We start from the raw sequence: 7,496 nt of genomic DNA, 5'->3' as shown, positions 1-7,496 counted from the left end.
GAAAAAGCTCAAGGCTGTAGTTTCATACGCATGAATTTAAATAACAACTACCTTCCAACTCTTCAAAGATTATTTGTGATTATATAATTAGATAAGTCGATTAAATTACGCAAATGAATATTGCGTAATTTTCGTAGTACTTAATGTAAATTAAAAAATTTAATTCAAATTAAATTTAAGATCAAATGTTGTATGTAAAGTGCAAATAACTTTTTAGAGGGTTTTTATATTTACTCTAAATTTATCTTAAAGTTCATTCAAGCATGCTATATAAATGTATTATTTATGATGAAATCCTCGTGTTTCTCGTTTTTTGCTCGTTTTTGTCCGAAAACCCGACTAATCGTACGGGCACATTTTTTTTGATTAAATTAGCAACATTTTTAATCAAGTGGTAGTAAACTTGTTTCATCTCCTCGTTTCATCCCCTCCAAACTTGTCCCGTTGACACGACTATTTTTAAATGAGTAGTGAAAAATCAGTTGCACTGATTACAGGTAAATCTGTAACTTCAAAACCCTTTTTTCGAAATCCCATTTCCGCCCCATATGGGGACAGTAAGACTGGACCTTTTTAATTTAATAATAGTTTGGCTGTTTTATAGAAGTCAAAACATTGTTTACTTAAGTGAGTTGTTAGATGAGCGTATTATTCAAAAATTAAATAAGGAAAAATCAGATTGTTGAGCCTCTTTTATAATTCACAACTTAAACGTTTTTGCTATCTGAATTAATATTTTCATAACAATAAGAGTTGAAACCTACAAACTCCATTTAAGTTAATAGATTATAGATTTAATCCTCTCAAAACATTTCAACAAGATTGCAGCATTTTCAAATACTCAAATCTTTTAAACAGAATTTGCTTTCCCAAAAACTAAGCAGTCGACCCTTCACATGCCAACCAACTCTACCCAAATTTCCTTCGATCAATACCCAAACCTTGAGATTTTTCCCCTGATCCTTTGGACCACCCTGAGTTGTTCTTTATGTTTTGCATTCATGTCTTTTGAAATCCAGCAAAAGGTGCGCCCGCGCGTCTGAAAGTTTACCGCAGTCGGGGAAATGTGGAAGTGGGAAATGCCCTTCGGAAAATCGACCTAAGGACAATCATGAATATCTGGAATGGGGTCTTTGAAGGGCAAGTTTTGAAAAAATATTATCAATCTTGTCGACCCCGGTGATGCAAACTGCGGAATATCAGGCTTTCTATGTATCAAAGTTATCAGACAACACTGGAATCAAGGATATAAAATGGGACAAAAAAGACAAGGGTAGGTTTAATGTAGAGGGTTGAAATACGAGGGGTTTAAGGGGTAAAAACTGGGGGTAACGCACACCCACGCGTTTCGCAAGAAGCTTCCGAAGGCCACATATCCCATAAATTCACGCGTTGGGATAGGGAACCCTCGCTTTTCCCTTTTTCGGCAAGAGGGTTGAGTTTAGGGAGGTCGTAACCTTGCCACGTGGAAATTGGCCCAGCAAGAAGGGCGCGGGTGTGGCTTTTGCTGGAACCCAAGACGTGGCCGGGAAGGGCAAAAATTCGTTAATTCAGAAGAATCCCGACTAAAAGGCAAGTCTCAAAACCAATGACTTGTACAATTTAGTGGAGCAATCTATCTTGTAATACGAGGTTAGAATCTTGATACCTATGCCGAATATTGATGGTTTCGACTAAAAATTAGAACCCTCTTTGCTTACACTCAAACCCCAACCCACACAAAGTCTCTTTCTAAAGGGGTTCTATTGCATGTAAAGAATTCGACGGAAGAACCCACGAATAAATGACATGCCTGTAAAATTATTCTCTCGAGGTGGACATTTTCGCATTAACAGAAAAAAATCTCCTGGCGAAGAGTTTCCTGGTCCTCCGAATTGAAATTGGGGATTGGTGTTAAGATATAAATTGCCTGACTGCTCTGCTTGATTCTCGGTACCCTGCTGCACTCGGGAAAGGCTTTCGGGCAGTTTTCCTTTCCACTTGTTTTCTGAAAAAATGGACAATTTAGCAATCTATTGTAAAGGCCGAGAAAGAGTAGGAAAACCTCCAGCTCGTTTTTCAACTCCTTTTACCAATATTTTACCGAAAATGAAAATAAACCCGTTTCCAGTTCAAAAATCACTCTAAGCTATTATAAAATTCCAGACCTGCTTTCGCAACTCTAAAAAAATGAATAAAATTAGTCAAATCTAAAATACTATGGAGACTAAAAAATACTGTGCTTAAAAATTGGTAAGCCTTATAACACGCTTTAAATGAAAACTAAATATTTCCTTCTTCTTTTACGTATTATTAGATTATGTCTGTAGAAATTTTCCAATAACTTCTGAATTTAAACTTACGTCATATGCGATGCGGAAATTTGAAGGCTGATCATAAAATTCTCAAGTGCTTTGAAATCGTTTTATGAAAACTTGTTCGTGGTAGCATTATGGTAGGTTAATTTAATTTAGTTGAATATCAAAATATAGATAATTGTATATTGATTTCTTTTTGCAAAAAAGTAACCCTTCAACATTAATCATAAATTAATGAATGAATAATAAAATTTTCTACGTATCATAATGTTTCAGTTGAGTCCGTTTTCAGACTCGTTGGAAGTTTCCGCCCTATATGAACCCTCCGTGTGGATAAGTCGTTGACATCAGAGTTGCGCATTTGTATTAAATGGATCAGTATACATTACGCATGTCCGGATTTAGGGGCAAGTTCCTCGAATTCTCGCCGAGGACGCAAGATTGTAGAAAGGCAAGAAGGTCGATTTTTCCCGGATATTAATCTGAAAAAATATATGCGTTTAAAATCGTTTAATTGTTTCAAATTTGAATCTGCAACATTAAAATTGAGATGCAAATCCAAGTAATTCCGAATTTTCGAGAATTAAATTTAGAATACATCAAATGTATGTATACTTTAAAATTAGGATGCTTTCAAAATTCAATCCCTTTAACTTCATGGGATTATTATTTGAATCCAGAGCATTTTCCAATTCAAATGACAAAAGCACATATAGGAAAGAAAGAGCTATATATAAAGGAAATATGCATCTCATACAGGATTGACGAAAGTCTCTATATGTATATACATTATGCATATGGGTTGAACACATACTGCCCTCTTGTCAAATTATATAGACTATAGAGAACATCTTTGATCAGAAGAATGTCACTCGTCTGGGCCCTGTTAATCCGCGCTAATTCCCAGACGGCAGTGGTGGCCTCGTCTCTTTCTGCCATTGGTCTGATGAAACAAAACGGTTAGGTTTTGTTGAGAGGTATTGGCGGATACGAGCCTAAAAAAGGGAATAAGAGAAGAAAGAGAGACCAGGGGCGAAAGAAAGGAATATTTAAAAGAAAGAGAGATTCGTGCGATCGTGACAAAAGCCATCGCGAGAACAACAATGCCCCATAAATGGAACCCGTTGAAAGAAAATATGATCTTGTCGAAGGTCAGCTATTAGCATAAGTAATGCCAATGAGACGAAGCGATATTCTCGTGACACATTCGAGGGTCGCTCTCGACCCGATTTCCAATCGCGTTGCTCTTGACGATTTCAGGTCAATTTCCAGAATCCAGAATAGAGATCGCTCTAGTCTAGTCTAGTCTCTAGACTTTTAGAAGAAGTATAGTATAATAGACTCACGAGGAAAGATTGGAATGCCGCTAAGGAAAATTCGCAGCGGCTCTTATAAATCAACGACCTCTAAAATAAAAGTGGGTTCCATTTGAACTTTTAGAATAATTTTTAATACAATGATTATAAGTCATTAAAATTGTGTGAAATATTGACTTGTCGTATTTTCTTGTGAAGGAAATGGGGATTCAAAGATTAGGAGAAAAAATGTGACATTCATGGGAAAAAGTATTGAAAGTATTTTCGCGGAAATGATGTGCTCTCAGTTGATATAAAACCGTAAGAAAACGCGCTGACAGTTTGAAGCTTGATACCCGTCCTTGGGATTTGCAAGTATAAAAAAAAAACGCTGGGACAGACTCGAGAGCTCGGTCAAGACTGGACGTGACAAACAGGAGGATGGCAAGAAACGAAGGTCATTAGATGAGGTATCATCAGGTCTCATGTATATGGGTTCCCATGCGAGAATAAAGGAGGTCTTCAATTACGAATGGTATTCACAAAGTATATTTCTTTATTATTTCTCAAAAATACAATTCTTAAGTATCTTGTCAAATACACAAGATTAAATTTTACCGATACGACTTTCAGAGCTTTTGTTTAAAGTCTTGTAATATTATCTTTAATCCTTGATGTTCCAGTTAACCATGAGAATTGAATTTTATCGTAATTTATCCCGCCTGTTATTTGATTTTTTTTTCTTTCTTTATTTTACTTTATATCGCTCACGGATTGAAATCCACGACACTATCTGGAATATCGCGGGATTTGAAGTGGAGCGACCTTGGCCTTGTACGATTTCAAGGGAAATCTTGAACCTCTAGAGTACAAAGACCAAAGAGAGAGGGATGCGCAAATCTGATTTACTCACTCGAGTGAATACCAATTTGTTCTATAATGTAGGAGAAAAACAATAATTTTGTGGTTTGATGATTGTCACAAGAATATAAGAAAATAAAGGTAAAACGTTATAAGGAAGACGCAGGAAACCTATGGATAGAACTTGCCAAGCTTTGGGACATTGTATAAAATGGAGAAAAAAGCATCAAGAAAGAAATGGGACGATGGATCAAAGATTTTAGAATAAGTGAATAAAAAGTCTCTTTCAAGAGTTCATAAATGATTTCTTCTTCCCTCGAATACTTTGTGCGATTTTGGTGTCTACTACGAATGATTATTCATCAAAATCCGATAAACGTAGAGCACACGTTCCCGATTCCCATGTGTATATTACATTTCGACTACCCAATATAATATAAGATCTGGCTTGAAAATCTTGGAAGAAAGCAAAGATCGGCGACATTGGGATTTTTCCGAGGTTGTTCCTGAAAGTCGATCTAGATTCCAGAAAGTGACCCTTTGCTATCAAGAAGAATCAAGAAGTAAGAACACGAAAGAAAAGAAAAAGACCTGGGGAAGGGGAGGAAAAATGGAAGAGAAGAAATATAAAGATGGCGCAGCAGAAGAAGCGACCTGCAGTTTAGCAGCGATCTTATTCTTGTGCGTATAATATGCGGGACTCCACGTCAAGTGGGAGGAGTATCATATCAAGTCTCATTGCAGAGACAACCGTCAAACTCCGAACTGGCTCAACATTTCCATTGCCATTACGATTGCCATTATCCTCATTCGTCCCTCTTTGGACCCTTTGAATCTACCTTCTTGATCTTCTGTCTTTCTTTTCAGCTCCTTCTCTCCCCCCCCCCCAAGCACCCTCTCACTCTCTCCCCCCTGTCTACATTGACAGGAAGGAGTTTCTGGTTAGGGAGGGTAGTCGGATGTGTCTGCGACCTCGGATGGACCTTGAACGCGCTCCTTAGCCTGGCCCCGCAGTCTACACGGCATTATGCCGTGGAGGGCAGGGAGAAACATTGGATGAGGAGAGAATCAAGAGGGTGGGAGGGAGGTTGAAGAAAAGAGAGAAGACAAGAAGGAGCGAGGGCGTCCTGGAGGCTAAAACCCAGTCCAGTCTGGGAATGTATTCCGCTGCCAGGGACACCGTGACGCAGTAATGCCAACTCTAGGGTTGACTCTTTAATCGTTCCAACAACCTTTTTTTGCATATTACCTTCTGAAATCGTTTTTTATTCTTTATTGATGGAAATTAAAGAGAGGGTGAAGCATTGAATCGGATTTAGTCTATCTTTGTGCTTGAAATTGGTTTGGTTCAGAGTGTAGAGAAAGGAGAACAATGTAAAGATTATAAAGAACACATCCCCCAGCTCAAAACCCCCTTAAAAAACTTAAAAATTTTGGTCTCAGAAACCAATGGTTTGATGTATTTGAAACACATGTATACTGCCTAAAGAATTTCTAAGATTGCATCCAAATTGATTCAGATATTCCAAGACTTTGGTATTGATCAAATTGTTTAGAAGATTGTAAAACTTTAATCAGTATCGGTTTAAATCTCTTTCAGCCTCTCCTATCACAAGTAGTATACTTTCGTTTTTTTTAACCTCTCAATCAAGGAAAAACAATAATGATGATTACGATAGACCGCATTCATTTAATTTAAATTTGTATGATTAAATTTTGCGAAGAACGCTATATTTCCACAAAGGATCTATATTTTATTATTATCTATTTACTTACCTATTTTTTACCTAAGATACTGGAATCAGCTACTAAAATTCAAAACTCTAGACCTGACAATTCGGAGAGTGATGATTATGCTCGTTAAAAGTACAAACTGCAGACACAATCAGCAGTGCATCGCTCGATGCGAGCATTGGAGTTGAATGTCAAGATCTCTTCAGCGCACACGTAAAGATTCGCATGCGATGAAATGCGTAGGCCGTTTTATGAATGAAGCCATGAGTCGAGTTTTCATGATTACTATCCCTCTTTTATCGACCTCGTCAATCTCAGTCTTCTTAACAAAGAAAAGAAGATCTAGTATTCTAGTCTAGTCGCTCGAAAACATTTCCTTCTGAGTCAAGGATCATAGACATATTTATGATCAAATGAAAAACACACATTACATTTGAAATTTTCGCTTGTAAAAAACCTAATGGATTATTTATTCAATTCTAAAAAAATATTATAAAAATAAATATCTTACATTACATACTAAAATTCATGAAAAAAAATTCCTTCAGTTTATGTACTGGCTTTCTAGAACCGAAGTAGATTCATTTTCAAACACTAAAGACTATTTTTAATGCAGTAAGTATTACAACTTTTAATATGGATAGCAGACATTAATATAATTCCTGAATTCTCTGATTGAAAAATAGTTTTTTTTTAAGATATTGAAAGAATAGCATCATCATGCACTGTAACATTAACTAATTTCTTTGTTTATTGTAGGAATTCAGAATATACAAGTTTCCCATAAGGAACATGAAGTAACAAAAAAAAAAACATATACATAGTAATTTAATATAATTACAGTAAGGAAATAAAAGTTTGAGTTCAGCACAGGGAATACACCGGAATACACGTAAAAAAATAATTTTTACTTTGGGACAGGCAATTTCCGATTTTCCACAAACAATTAGGGTACAGTCGGTACAGTGCAGTGAGTTAGCATTCGAAGATGATAAGGTTGTTATGGCAGAGCCGATCGAAGATTTGCAAAGAATTTTGAATAAATGGAATACAAGCATGAACAACATCGACCTGAAAATGAAGGTAAATAAAATCTTAAGTTTATCTTGGGAGCCTATTCACTAATGACGGAAAGATAGATGGAGAGCTGTATATGCGAGGGTAACTGGGTTATCGGCACAGCAGGGCCCATTATCAGGAATAAAAATACACCAAACTCTCGCTTTCAGTCACCCCGTTCCCGGTTTGCCTAGAACTGCTGGCTCCAGCAGTTTATATATATATTCCAATTGGAAACGATTAAGGCGGT

This window comes from Belonocnema kinseyi, chromosome 6 (assembly GCF_010883055.1).
Source record: "Belonocnema kinseyi isolate 2016_QV_RU_SX_M_011 chromosome 6, B_treatae_v1, whole genome shotgun sequence".
Lineage (NCBI taxonomy): Eukaryota > Metazoa > Arthropoda > Insecta > Hymenoptera > Cynipidae > Belonocnema > Belonocnema kinseyi.
The sequence above is the reverse complement of the archived record's forward strand: the minus strand, read 5'-3'. Positions refer to the sequence as shown.